Source organism: Emydura macquarii, unplaced genomic scaffold (genome assembly GCF_026122565.2).
Source record: "Emydura macquarii macquarii isolate MOO-44397 ecotype Brisbane River unplaced genomic scaffold, CSIRO-AGI_Emac_v2 contig_719, whole genome shotgun sequence".
NCBI classification, from domain to species: Eukaryota; Metazoa; Chordata; order Testudines; family Chelidae; genus Emydura; species Emydura macquarii.
This window is the reverse complement of record NW_027130856.1, coordinates 13,276,886-13,292,614: the sequence shown is the minus strand read 5'-3', so window position 1 is coordinate 13,292,614 and position 15,729 is coordinate 13,276,886.

Sequence of the window (15,729 nt, the reverse complement as noted above, 5' to 3'; positions counted from 1 at the left end):
AATGCAGTGTAATGCATTTCTGACAATATGCCAGTAAACAGTGAAAATTATACTCTTCTACATGGAAGCACAAACCTGTATATTACCTCAGCCATCGTCTAGAGATCTTTCAGAAAAAGAGAAAAAAGAGCAGAGACAAAAATACTGACCTCATGATAAGTCAGGAAAAATAACAGACTTACAGGACTACTTTTTCCAAGCGTAGGTCTGCACATGTGCACTCACATTTGCAAGTCCAAATAGCACTTTCATGCAAACGATTGCACGTGCACTTACCCAAGATGAGTGAGCAAATGTGGGTGCACACTTGCACATGCAAATTTTGTGCATTCCAATGGTGCTCAGCTCTGAAACTGGGCCTGCAATGTCAATGTGTACTTAAATGCGTACATGATTACTTTTATTATCGATAATCGTTATCATCTAAAAGGAGGACGTCCAGTGTAAGCTCAGCCTTCTATCTCAATGGTTATTCTTACTCATAATTGTGCTTGGATTCAGGGACTAGAATAAAAGACCACTTGTTTTCAGCAGCCATTCCCAATCCCTACCTCTGGCAAATGGACTGTCCACTGAAATTAAATAAACTTTGGAATTTCTCTAGAAGTTCCAATTACACTGGCACCAAATGTTTATCTTTTCATGGGAGCTCAGTTCTTTTCAAGGCTCAAACCTCTAAGCTTCTCCTGCTTTTTCCCTCTGAATTTGATGGATAGTGCTGGCTGGCAATCATACCCACAATACTACATCAAACCAGTGACCAAATACAAGACTTACAGAATGTGTGTACATTTCCTGAACTTCTAAGTGTCTAATGCATGGAAAGTCAAACTTCTGCCTCTGAAGTTTGGCTACCCATAAAACTGTTTTTGACATGGCAATATTGTTGCTGATAATTGTAAAACTACACAACTAGTCTGTTTTCTGGCTCTGCTACCTTACCAGCAGCCTTTACATATAGTTGAACATGTCAAAATACTATAGGGTCTTTAAATAGACCATTCCTGTATTGGACAAGTTCTGTAAAGGTTGTTGCAAAAGGGGAATGAAATTACAAATGTAAACCTATCGATATCCTCAACTCCTGGAGCTGGGTGAATAGCTCACTACAATATCTAGGAACATTCACTCAAATAAAAAACTAGAATTTGTTTTGGCTATCTTCCTGCCTGTTTTGCATTTGCTTTCTGTGGCTAGTCTCATGCATTCATTTCCTGGCTAGGAAGTTTTTGGGAAGAGCACATCTTAATCAACTATTAGAAAATTACTTGAAATTTTGAAACCCAATTCTAAGAGTAATGTTTATCCAAACAAGGAATAGAGGGAATACCATGTGACTTATGTGTCCAATCAAAGCTAAGCAACGCAGTGCAAATTTTGTCCCATTGAATATGCACAAAGAACTGCTGGCAAACATTCTGTGGACTGAGAGTCATTTTTAGAATGTATCCAGAGTGAAATTCACCCCTGTGCAGATGGCAAGCACAAGGCATAGGCAACACCCAAGGCCCTGTTAAGCCCTAGTCACCACTTAAATTCCAGTTAAGCCCAAGGCTGGCCTTCTACACAGGGATGAATTTCACACAAACCCAGAAAGATGCTAAATTCCTCAAATAAGTGTTTTATTATTTGTTCACCTTTTTTATAGAGATGTCGTAAGGATGAATGTGTGTAACGTGCTTTGAGCTCTTGAATAAAAGATTTATATAATGGCAAGTATATTGCTAATATTATTATACTTTTATCACATAAATTTAGCATTGCGAATGATGAAGTAGGATAAGTGTGGCTCCAGACATGAGTTCTTTCTAGCACACGTTCTAGGATATATACAGGAGAGGCCTCCGATCTCCTTGCGGAGATTTCCTTATGGATAAAAAGCATTATAAAATAATAAACACAACAGCAGCAACAATGTCCAGGCATTGGGTAGGAAGCTGAATTTGAGGAACTCCTGAGTTCTAATTCTGTCTTTGCCACTGACTTCCTGTGTGGCATAGTTCAAGTCTCTTCACCTCTGTGTGCCTCAGTTTCCTGATCTCTAAAAGGCGGATGGGAAAATACTACAGGAGCACTGTGAGAACTGCTTTGTTGTGCATGTTTGCAGCACTCTGAAGATATAAAGCTCTAGATAAACGCTAACTTGGTTATACTGGACAAGCCTTGTGACAATGTACATTAAAAAATACCTCTTCTGCTGAACAGCTTGGGGCACTCCTCAGCAGAAACATTTTGACCGGCAATAGATACACTTGTCGAATTTTTTTAGACAGGAGATCAGTAAGTGAGTGCGGTTTGTGAAGCCAATCACAGTGATCCTGGGGAGAGCCTGAGCAGAATAATTGTAATGTAGGACTCATACTTATGGTAGGAATCTACCCCTGATTATTACAGAAGAAAAAAGGGAGTCACAGGAGCTGGAGGTACAGACAAATATAAATATATATATCTATATATTTAAATATGGCCGTTTGCAGTGCCCCCCAATTCTTCCTAGTTCCTTCGTATCTGGGGACCTACGTGCTTTCTCTAGAATGCAGCCTAGCAGTATACTGCAATCAATATTGATTAGCAGGGGATAGATGGCCATGTGCCTGTGGCACAAGATTGAGGATCTGGAGAGTTGGGTGATGTTAGAGCGAAGGAACAGGTTGTCCCAGGAGCGGATTGAGTCAACGGTTGCCCTTTATTACCTGCTTGTTCCACCTCGACTCCGCAAGTGGGCAACAGGGGGGGAGGGGGGAGGTTACTTTACAATCCTTCTATCCATGACAGTATGTAACTGTATACATTTCCAGCAACTCCCCATAGATCCTTATATGGTTACATTAACTATAAAATGAATATTAACAATTCTATGATAAATACAATTATACCCGCACCTGTTTATTGTTTACAGAATTACCATACAGAGCACAGATGCATTACCTTGAACACAGTATGCAAGGGAGGGAAAGAAGATAATGCTTTCTTCCCACCAAAGGCCTTGTGCAGGAGGGGAGAGAGTTATTTTGTTAGCCTCATCCCTTGTGCAGATGGCCAGGAAGGGAGGAAAAGAAGAGAGAGAACACGACTCTAACTAGAATTCATACCAATTAACAGAAACAAGGTTTTCCCGTGCCATGACCCCGTTCCCTGTAACTTAGACCTGACCATTTGTCCAGCTTTAACTCTTTACTCTCCTACAGATATGTAACCAGCTCTGCCACAGACTTTCTGTGTGACCTTAGGCATGTCATTTTCTTGTGGCCACCATTTCCTCACTTGTAAAATGGGGATAACAATATTATGTTCACATGAGGCTTATTTTGTGAAGGTTGATATAGAGCCTTATGATCTTCAGGCATAAGCGTTATTGAGAAAGGGGTTGAGATTCAGGGAATCGGGGTTCTGCGCCCAACTCTCTCTGTGACTCAGTGTCTCCATCTATAATATGAGGTAATAATAGAAACCCAACTCAGTAAAGTGCTTTGGTGTTTATTGTTGCTATTTATTGTTTGTGTTACAGTAGTTTCTAAAGGCTTGAACTAGGATTGGGGTCCTTTTGTGCTAGAAACTGTGAAAACATAGTCAGAGATGGTCCCTGCACTGAAAAGCTTACAACCTAACTAGAAAAAGAAAACAAAGGATGAGTGGAAGGAAGTATTATTATTCCCATGGTACAGAAGAGGAAGAGAGAGATTAAGGGCCAGATCCTCAAAGATATTTAGACACCTAATTCCCAATTCTTTCAATGGGAATTAGCTGCCTATATACTTCTGAGGCTATTTAGGCCCAGGTGACATGCCCAGCGCCATACAGGAAGTCTGTAGCACAGCTGGGAATTGATCCCAGATCTCTTCATCCTAGTGCGTTGACCACAGAACCATCCTTCTCTTTTTTGAGAGAGAGAGGTGAAAAGTGCAAACTATCATTCCACATACTGCAGTGAGGTTGGCAGCCAGTTGATTTAAGAACTCATCCCATTAAGAAATCATCAGCGGGAAGCAAATGAAGATATTGAAGAAGGCAAATCAGTCAATAAACTGTGTTCCATCATAGGACCGTGTGTGTTTCCAGTTTATATTTGGTGATCCCTGGACACAAGGACTCATTCTTCATATTTCTACTATCATCCTTGGGTCTAGCGCCTCCTGTTGTGGCACATCAGATTCCCTCTCATCCACCACAGACAATCCTTCCTCGCCATCACTGGGGTCTGAGCCTGCAAATGGCTGCATCCTTGACCTTTTTTTAAAAATGTCACATAAAGCTCCATTTATTCTGTAATATCCACGGAAATGGCAATTTCACTGCCAATCTTTAGCTTGTTTGCCTGCCATTTTGCCTTCCCCCCCCCCTTTTCTTTGTACTGTTCTCCCAAAGGAGATCCCTGTGGGTTTCCTCTATCTAGTTCTGTGTTGCTGGTCTTATAAAAGGACAGGTCAGGAGGCAGCAAGAGGTTTAATCTATTAAGATTCAGGGCAGCAGCACTGAAAGGTTATGGCAAAAAAGGCTCACCCATCTGAATGTGCCTGAGCAGACCTTCTTGTCGAGGTTAGGGAGATCTCCACTGGGCATTTACACTGGTGTGAGGGCAGGGATTCAACAACTTCTCCAATAATCCACGCTGGTGGGGCTCAGGAGAGCTGTGCAGGAAAGAATGAGAGTGACTAAAATGACAGGGGGCAGGTCATGGCACAAGGAGCTGATGAACTTGGGGGATTAGAGGATGCTTGAAGTAGGAGGCATCTGAACCCCTTTGGAGCACCATTCCACATGGCGTGGCAGCCATCTTCCCCTGCTATGGAATTCTTAACAGTGGGCCTGATCCAAAGCCTATTGACCTCAATGGGAGTTTTTCCACTAATGTCAATGAGCCTTAGACCAGCTCCAATTTGTATTAGTTGCTTTTTCTGGTGCATTTTTTTTTGAATGATTTCAGTAAATCTGGACATTTTTGAATGATTTTGTAATCAGATGACATTGCCATGGAATTCGCCATTTGCTGCCAAATTCAGTACAGCTCTGCCGCCTTCATTGGGGCCCTTGGCACAGAGTTTAGGTCTAATGTGCTGAGTAGTAGAGGGGGCGTAGGCCGGAGGTACAGTATCACTAGGATTCTACCCAGAGTTCTGTGCGAAAGATCCCTGGCTAAATGAACAATCAAATGGTATTACAGTAACAAGCATAGTCACGGGAATCAGACACGAGCAACCAATGAGCCATTTACTTGGTCTTTGAGGCAGGGACTGTCCTTTTGTTCTGGGCACACAATGGCGTCCTGGGCCCAGAGCCTCAAAAGTGTTTAAGCACCTAACTCCCATTGACATCAACAGGAGTTAGGCACCTAACTATCTTTGAGGCTCTGAGCCCTGGTTCACAACTGGGGCTGACAGGCACTATTGTAATACCACTAGCAGTAACAATAATAATAATAATAAATAACACTGATACTCTGTTTTGATTATTTTCCTCTGAATATAACTGGTTTATTAAACTGATTTTATTAAGACATTTTGATTGCTAAGCATAGTAAAATAAATAGTATGTAGGAGTGCATCTATTCTTTTACATTTGCATTAGCTTATACATTTGAGACTATATCTCCCTCTATATCTGTTCAGATAGTGTGGGTAATACAGACAGTAATTTCTGGACATGTACTATAATATACTTTGCTGCAATTGCCTATAATATGTATTGTGGGGGGTTTAAATTGGGATGCAGCGAGGATGAGCTGTGGGGGAAAAAAAAAAGGGGGAAGGAGAAGGGATGTCCCAAATCCACAAGGGATCCATATAGTTTTCCTAAAAATAAAGGGCCTGATTCTCCCCTCACACGGGGTTTGAAGCGATGTTATTCCACTGGCTTCAATGAGTGATTCTTGATGTAAGTTAGGGTGTGAGGAGAATCAGGATCAAGCTGTCTGCCACAGTTTGCACTGCACTGTAAATTCAACAAAGCTGTACTATGAAGTGTACATCCCCAGCACTGGAAGGAGATCAGTCTGACAGAATAATCTGTCATTTTATTCAGCGTTAGGACTCGATTCAATAAAAAATGGATGTTCAAAAATATATTATTTTAAACACAGACAGGACCTTTTATAGGTGCTTACTGGTATGTAAGCCTGAAGCCATGACTTAGATTCATGTCTGGGCATGGGTGATATCTCTTTGGAGCCAATGTGGCTCTCGGTTCTCTGCAAGGAAAACAGAGAGTGATCTTAGTTACTACCATCAGAAGAGTACAGTTTTAGCAGTCGGAGTCTGGAATGGCATGTCTGGTAGGAACGGTTGGCATTTGTTACATGAGTCTTTTCACTGAATGACACTGGCAAAACCTGACAACAAAGTGGTCTAATGTCGGTAATTCCCTCAGACAATTTAAATGCACATATTTTTGGAGCGGAATATCCTCCCCTCCACATTTTCTCTCTCTCTCTCAGACACACACACACACCCCACATATCAAGGACAATGTGATTGCTGCACTTTGGAGAAGAAAATGAGGCTAGATTTGGGTAATGGAAGTACCAAACAGAAGCAGCAGAATTCCAACAACCGGTGACTCCTTGTAAATGTCACTCAGCATCTGGGCCCTGTCCCAATTTAAGGGGTAAAGGACAGGCATGGATGAAGTCCTGATTCCTGTAGGTGTCAATGGTTGCCTGCTCCTTGCATCCATGTAACTTTTTATTATTACTTATATTATGGAAGTCACCAACGGCCCTAACTGAGATCAGGAGCTTGTTATGGCCTGCACTGTAAAAGCCAGTCCCAGTCCCAAAGAGCATACAGTCTAAATAAACAAGACAGAAGGGGTTGGAAGAGAGGAAGCATTAGTATCCCCATTGTACAGACGGGGAACCCAAACACAGTGGGATTAAGTGACTTGCCCATAATCACACAGGATGGCTGGGGCAGAGCTAGATGTCTGGAACCAGATCTGAGTCCCCCCCACCCCCCTCTGGTCACGAGAGGAGCCTTCCTCTCAGACTCTGAGCTTGACAGACACTTGACATATTAGTTGCTACAGTAAAAATGAAAACGTCTCAGGGTGTTTCTGCTTTTCGTTGCTGTAAAGGCCTCAGTGTCTTAACAGGCTAGGTGATGCACTCGGGAGTGGGACGATTCCACGCCACCCCCAACCCAGGGAATCTGCCTGGCCACCCAGACGTATTCTCCTCAGGAGGGGGACCCTGTCCCGTGGCACAGCCAAAACAGGTGCCACACAATGAGACACCCTGCACCCGTGTCCCACGTCGAGGCAGCAGCAGCAGTAGGATGGACACCCGGCAAGTGCCAGTGCTAACCATGGCCAACCCTGCAGGAGAACATGAGATGCAGGCAGCAGGCTAAGGGCAACTAGAAGCCACCAGTACAGCGGCCACGGACTCTGCTTCTCCATTCCTCGGGTGGGTCACAAGCAGGGCAGAGTGGATCATCTGTTCTGGCAAAGCCTTAAAGGCAGGGAAAGTCTTTTCCCAGGAACTCCTTCCCTTCTCCTCTGAGAGAATCCTAGCCCCAGCCCGAGCAGTGTGGCCACATCCAGCATGGCAGGCAATGCCCAGGAGCTCCGCCAATGGCTCCCAGTTCAGGGGACCATCAGGAACCGGGAGCAGGAGTTAGGGACAGGCTGCTCAGGTTCCATCAAAGCAGGTGGCCGTGGGTAAGGCCCCCTCCAAAGCGGGGAACGACCTTCAGGACCCATCTTCCCGGGCAGGCCGAGAGGACAGGTCAGCCTCTCCCACCAGGAGCCACCCAGGAGCTCCGTGTGGTCTTCATGAGCTGCGCTCCGTCCCCTCCGGCTGCGGCCCTCAGTTCACTTCCCTTTGCTCCTTGCAGGCCGCACAAAGCCGAGCTGCGGAGTGCAAGCGGGCCGCGCCTTCACTCCCGGCAAGGCGGCCTCCGTGCCCAGGGCTGGGAAAGGCGCGCGGAGGAGCAGAGGCACCGATTATTGCCCGTCTCCAGCACCGCGAGCTCCTTCTCTCTTGCCTTCCCGGCGCCTAGGCGCGGCCTCCTAGCCGGCTCAGATCCTTCCCCACCTTCGTGACTCGGCCGGTTCGCGTCCCCTCCTCCCCTGCCTCAAGTTTCTCGCCCTGGGCCAACCTCTAGCCCGGGCTGCTGCTTCTCCGTCGATGCGCGCTTGGCCACGTCTCCTGCAACCCCGGCTGTGTTTTCTGCCATGCTCAGGCCCGTGCAAGGTCCCCCCCCTCCCCGGCCTGCTCTGCGAGGTCTCCTCCTCCACCTCTCTCTCGAAGACCGTCCACTGAGCCATGCCTCCAGGAACCTCGCCGGCCAGTCTTTGCATGGGGCCGCATTTAAAGCCAGGCGTGCGCTAACTTCGACTGGGGAGCCCCCCACCCCCCGGTACCGCTGTCAGCCCAGTCCATCCCGCCTCCGCTCAGCACCTCCCTGCCTGACTGGCTCCTTATCCCAGCCCCACGCCCGAAAGTCGCCTGCCTTCTGCAGCTGGCTCCGGGCCTGGGACGCCGCGCAGGGAGCTGCCGGCCGGCCGGAGCGGGCTCTTGGTATATAAACCACTTGGGCCGAGGCGCGTGGCTGTCGATCGGTCCTGGGGAGCGCCTGGCGCACTTGGAGGTGCTGTCAACAGGCCAGTGCCTAGCAGCGAGGCTGGGGTTAGTCCGCGGGTCTATGGGGAGGGCAAATTAAAACCATGCTGCCTTGCCAGCTTCCCTGCCGCTGGGTTGAACGCTGGAGACCCCCGTTGCTGTTACAAAGCCTTACATTCACTACCAAACCCTGTCCGTCTTTCTGGATCTCAAACCTTTATTAGACGGCAGGTCAGGATTTCTGCTGGGGGGAGGGGGGGGCGCATGCCATCGTCTCTTTTCTCTTCCTTTGCCCAGCTGTGCCTCCGCTGCACCGGCCATTTGCTGGACCAGCAGTGGGAAATGCCATGCAACTCCACTGCAGCGTGTACATCCGTCTGTCCAGCCTCCTGTGTCCCCGTCTCTCTGGATGAATACACCGGTACCGGTACGCAGCAGACCCTGCGCGTCCTCGGTCCTCTAGACCCTGGGCCCATAAAGGAGATGGGAGTTTTTAAGCACATGAAAAAAGGGGGCAACACCTGTCCCTCCCCCCTCACCCCCCCACCCCAGTTCTTGCTGGGGATGAAGAAGGGTGGGGGTGGAAGACGGAGCTGTTTTCGGGGCTGGGGACTGGTGAAAGTGAAGGGGCGAGTAGCTGCTGGCAGCTGGCTCCTGTCGGTGCCTTTCCTCGCCTGCCGGTTCACGTCGTGTAGCCAAACAGCAGGTAGCGTTAGCTGGGGGCTGAGCACTATTTAGGAGTCAGGAAATAGTCCCCATGTCCTCCCGCCAGGCCCGCCTGCTCCCCCGGCTGGCTCCCCCCCGCCGGAGGGACGAGCGCTGCCCCTGGGGAAGGAGATCTCCCCAGCTGTCCCCCCGGAATTCGGTGTCCTTCCCCAAGCCCGCTGGTGTCAGGCACTGACTCGGCATGTCCGTGGACACAGGTCAGCAGCTGGAAATGCCCCTCGTTTCCAGCAACATTTTCACACTCTTCGCAAAGGCCCCGCGTATTTAAAAGGAGTCAAAGATCTTCTCTGACTTCTCGCTTCCTTCCCTCCCTCCCCAAGTCAACGACTGGCTGATTTTTGTATCCCTTGACTCCGATTTTGGGAGGCTTGTCCCTGATTTCTCTGTGCGGTAGGAAGATGGGTCCTTTAATCTCCCCCTAACCCTGTGACCTTCCTCCCTTAAGGAGCTTTTCCCCTTCATGTCTCTGCTTTTTCAAGCCTTCTTTACAAATAAAAGCAATTTCCTTTTGGAACTGTAGCTATGACATGGTGAAATGCTTTTTAAAACAATAAAGGAGTAAGACGTGGGGGGGGGGGGGGCAGCTTCTCTTTTTAGTGTTTGTATTCTGCTGGATCTGTTTGTTTAGATACTTTACATAAGACAGTAAACATGAGGCAGGTTGTAAGGGTTTAATTAAAAAAGGTGGTGAGCTAGGGGGGAAAAGCCTTTCAATTTACACAGCTACTTAGTGTGGCGGCCCCACAGACAAGATAAATACATCCTGAGGAATTCAAGAAAACCTAGAAGACAAAGATAAAGGAGAACAGAATATCATCATATCTACCTATAGAAACAAATAGACAGCTAGCTATAGTTATGTGATAGGGGTGCACATATATAGTATAGATTTATTAATGATTCCGTTCATCTGACATTATTATAAACACATTTACATATAGACATCAGTAAAACCTAGAACACAAACATAAATAGTAATAGAACGTCTAGCTATAGAGAGATATGTGTGTGTGTGTGTGTGTGTGTGTGTGTGTATTTATACTGTTACCATATATGTTTGGCCTCTCTATAGTCTTGAATGCAATATACAGACAAAGGTGTGTATAATATTTTAGGATTATCTGAGCTATTCAATATTTCACAGCTTAGATATGTGTGTAAGTATTTACGCAAACACAAACTTCTTTCTTGCTTTCTCATGTTCTACAGACTATATATTTCAGAGGATTATACATACGCTGTTTATATTTCATAGGACACACACACAATGTATGAAAGGCTGAAGTAAAATACAAATCTAGCTCTGCCCCTAGCCTGCAACCATATATTTTAGCTCGGAGCCAGCTAACATTCCAACTATTTTCTTTTTTCTCTTTTTGCTTAATGTAAAAATCTATAAGAGAAAACGCCCTGGGAGATCACAACCTTTTCATTGAAACCCGACAACCTGGCTTTGAAGTTCCTGACTTTTTTCTCAAAGGCCTGTGTGCGGAACTGGCAGGTCCTGAATGACCCTTGCATTGTAATCAAGCTGATATTGCAGCGATTCATTGGACCAGATCCGTGTAGTGATCTCAGCTCTCTGATCTGTGAGCTGGCAAGAGCCGAGCTGTTCATTCACAAATCCTCTTCAGTGTTTGGGCTGCCACTAGGGTAGCCCTGAACCCAGAAGAAGCGGCAGCAGGAATCGCCTGTGACGCTTTGCCATGAATATTGCATTAGATGCCTCTACATAGTCAAATACCAAGCTCTGTTCTGCAAAACTCCCTACACCTGGCATTTATTGGGAAATAAATGCTAGGTTTACCTTCTATCTAAGGAAGTTTGCAAACTGATCAGTTACGTTTTGTCTACGTTCATCATGAACGCTTACAAACTAGCCTGAGCAATTATTTCCAGGGCTGGGCAGACTTCAGACTCACAAATATCAAGCATATCGGTTGGCTTGGGTCTTTTTTAATATAAAAATACGAGTTTACAAGCTAATATAGGGACGGGAGTTGTTTATTAAATGCTCCAGTCTTTAAACTTTAAAACAAATAGTTGGGAATTTTAAAAAAAATGTAATGTAATCATTGAACCTTCATGTATTTTTAAAAACCAATATCTACCTGTCTACCCAGCGATAGGTATCTTTTTAGATGATCAGATTCGTATATTGGCAGTTCTATAAGAAAGAAAGTGTTTATTTTTCTCGAAAATGTTTCTTTCATTACGCATGTCAATTACTTAAAAATCACCAGCCTTCTGTTTTCCGTAATAAAAGACATATTGCAAAGTTACAATAATAATATATGTAGCATAAGATATTAAAACATAGATATTTTGAAAGTGAAAATATTTCAGATTTTAAGAATATATTTATTTTTGTAAAGTGTTGAGCCATAAATTCAGTTTTAATCTACTCTCTGTGTATAGGTGTGTGTGTGTGTGTGTGTGTGTGTGTGTGAAAATGAACATTGTATGTGTCTATTTCACCTCAGTGACTACAAGAGCTTTTAAAACGTCTAAAATCTGGATAATAAAAATGCTGAAGTTGGAGAAATCATATACAACTATGTTCTAGCAATAAATATTGGCATTGTTACTTTCTGGAGAGGAATTGACTAAGTTAATATAAAAAGTGGCATTTTAGGAGGCGGAATTATTCATATTTTGGATACATTTTTAAAAGACTGTATGGCTCTTGTTAAACCAAAATAAAACAAAAAACAAACAAACAAAACTCTGCATTTATTTCCACACTAAGGGTCTTGCTGAGAAACTGTTTTATATACTGCAACAGTAATAAAACAAAATCTAAAGAAAGGGCGTTCCAGACATATAGAGTAATCCCGAATATTTACTGCAAAGTGTAATTATCTGTCTTATCTTCTCTGGGAAGCCACCTCAGATATATTATTACTGAAAACATTGCAAAAGTGAAACCACAGAGAAGGTTGTATTTTCTCATTTTCAGTGTGTTGCTGACCAATAATTTAGCATCGAAGGTGTTATGTCTTAAAAGTACAGGTAAACTTTGCTTGCTTCGAATCACTCAGGTAATAAAGATGTGAGATGCCCTCTTAAAAATGCAGATGCTCAGGTCCTCCAAGTAGGTAAACAGAGTCTGGAAATAAATACTCCGCCTGGACCAGGCTGGTGAGAAAACCTCTGCTAGAAACTGACACTAACAAACTAAAGTGAGTTCCCAGCGTTCCCAGCCGGCTGATACGTTCACTTACTCTTTGTTTTCCAGTTGAGTCTTGTCCATTCACTCCTATGTCATTTAGTAATTTGGCAATCAAACTTAACCTCCCCCAGCAAAACTGTTGTTTCAAATGTGAAACGTTATTGGAGGCGATAAAAATAACCCTAACTCAATACCTTTTAGATTAATCAGAGATTTCATAAAACGTAAATGATCAAACACCAAATGTTTGAAATATAGATTTGGCAACAATGATCAGTTTGGGAGGGTACCTTTGCTTGCTTGTGTGTTTGTTTTTGTTTGTTCCTGGGAGAATCTCTTGCCTAATTTGTTTTCCAGATAAAGTTACAAGCAGAACTTATTACTAGTGACAGTGATGTGAGAGTTTGGGCTGAATTAATCACACAAATAAATAATTAATATTTCTCCCAAAGTTTGGTTTGCTGTTTTTGAAGGTGGTAGGCGGGGGAATTAGCTTGCAAAATCTACAGCCAAAACAGAAAAGAATAAACAAGCCATTTGCAGTGTAGCAATGTGAATCAATTGGATACAAATCCCAGTTCAAATTACCTCCTACCCAATCCTTAAACAGCTGTAAAGCAGCGTTCGGGAGACCATAAAAGTTGATTATCCAGTGGGAAGTTGGAGTCGAAATTACGCAGTTAATTAGAGCATTGACTATTTCTCGCTCCAAGTAAATGTTGAGGTGTAAATCCAAAGGCGTTTCAGGGAATTAGCTACATATGTGGGAAGTCTAGGACCAGATCCCATTTCCCTTTCCTAGTCTCTGTTAATACTCTAAATGGGATAGAGTTGCTGAACTTTACCGTCACAACAGAAGCTGTTGTGTCTGTACGGATTAGCTCTAAATCGCAGAAAGAAAATAAATCCATGAAACTTTGTGCAAAAACTACTAAAAAATGTCGACAGCGCAATGGAGATTTGAGGATAAAAACTTCTGGGAAATAACTTTAAATAACATATTTTTAAAAACCTGGTTTTTTTGTTTTGTTTTTTTGTTTTTGTTGGTTGGTTTTTCCAGAATTCCAGGTAGTCAACTTAAAAGGGGGATATTTTGGTTGCTTATTAAATCCTTGTTTCAAATGATTCTAGTCCACGTCTGTCTTAAGGAGTCAATGTCTTGTGTGTATCGTAGGCAAGGTTCTACTTTATCGGGCCAACCCCAACGTTTCATTCTCCTGGGAAGTTGAAAGATAAAAGAAAAATAAATGTCACTTGGGCATTCTGAATTCCTCAGTATGGCCAAATGTCTCTCCGCGTCTGTTAATATCTGGGGGGATGTTGCCTGAATAAGGAGTGAAGGATTTGGTCTCGAGGATGTCTGGAGTCACAGCTGATTGAAATGATGGATTATTTCCCCCCTCATAATAAAGCTGGTGACAGAGCGTCTGTGATTTAGAAAGTTAACTCAGGGACACCACCAGCTGGATTTTAGTTCCCCGGGTTAATAATTAGTGGGCACCGTCTAGCAGGCAAAACTTCCCAGTGACTGGCCATTTCAAACTCCCGGTTGCCTGGGAGCTCTGGCTCCGGAAGGACAGCTAGCTCGGGCCCTAGCAGGATTTTGGGGGCGCTGCTGTTTGGAAGGTGGGGGTGCAGCTGTGCTCAGGATCCGTCCTTCCCGGGAAGTTTTAGCAAATCAGCAAGTTGCCTTTGAAGGAGAAGGAAAAGTTCGCCTCCTTGTCCCACGCTGCCTGGAGTTCCCAACGCTTCCGAATACGTGCGGGGAAGCATCACTGCTGTATTTGCAGGGGGAACTCTGCCTGCAACTCCTGTACTGGCCGATGGCACAAAGTTCATCTCCTGTACAAATCTTGTTTCTGTGTTGCTAACATCTGCTTGAGAACCTGGAAATGAAGGGAGGTTTCGTTTGTCGGCACACCCTTTATTTGATAACCAGCCACTTTTGTTGTAGTTATTATCGTGATCACATTTCTCGGACTCCTGTCGAGTCTTGGCAAACTCTCTCAGCTAAAAGACGAGCTCTGTAGAAATCTGCGAGTCCTGTGACAGGAGTTCAAACAAACCGTGCATACGCTCGGTATGATATTCAGACCGTGCAACTTATACAGCAGGTGGATTTCTAGGAAATGTGTTCTTCGTCCCTCTCTACTGCAAATGGAAATTGTCAGGATGTTCACAAGGCTCCTTTCTAGTTATGCAGGGGGAAAAAATTAACATGAAACACAATTTGTTCACTTAACAGTACATACAAATCTCCCCCACTTTCCACGTCATGGTCATCCATTCACATACCAACCTCCCAGTCGGTGCATTGTCAGGCGGAGGCTATGGGAATGAACACGATGTATGTCCATCATAAACAGGTAATACAATGGTCATGATCCCGGAAAGAAAGTTAAACCCTGGCTTGCTAGATCATCCAGTTACCACAGTTGACAGGAAAGTCTTCCTAATGTGAAACGAGCAGGCCAAACAATGACAGGAAACGGACACCTGGCCTGACTGCCCGTCTCACCTTCATGGCAAGTTGTGCGAGTTAATGCACAGAGTCCAATGCCCAGTTCAGCTCTGTAAAGTGGAGGCTTATAGAAGATATTTGCGATCTGCGTTATTTAATACAAACCTAGCAGCGGGGTGAAAGGCAGCCTTATAACTCTGATCTTTATGGCAGGGGTTTGTTTCTGTCTGAGGCTTTCCTTTCACTCTGCTCGATCAATGCACATGCTTTGTGGATCTTTTTTGAACCCCAGCGCAGATTTATGGTAAGCACTTGGGAAGTTGAAGTCCCTGCTGACTTTCCTTCCCTGTCCGTAAAGCCTGTACAATTGGAGAGCTCCTGGACATGTTGGCATAAGCAGAACGCGTGACACATAATTTAGTGCCCAGTTACCGTTCAAAAAGCCTTTCTGCGGGGACGAATATGATATGAAAGTCCGGCTCCTTTCCCCCGCATTCTCAGAGCCAGGCTCCAATTGCTGTCTCCAAACCACTTGCAAAGCTTGTGAAAAAGCGATCACTCATAATAATAACACGTTTCAACCCGTGCTGTTAGTTTTAGCTTGCTGCAACTGACAGAGAGTGTGTATACGGTGTATTTCAATGGCTATTGTACTGCCCAGTTTGACTCGTATCTAGCTGGGTCTAGGCACGTCTGTGCTTCTCCGTTTCTCAAATGATATGAGAATTTATTTTCAAAACAATTGCCTCTAGCAGTGGATACAAAAACTTTCACCTCCTCCGCAGTCCCCATTGTTCAGGGTGAGAGAGGGGG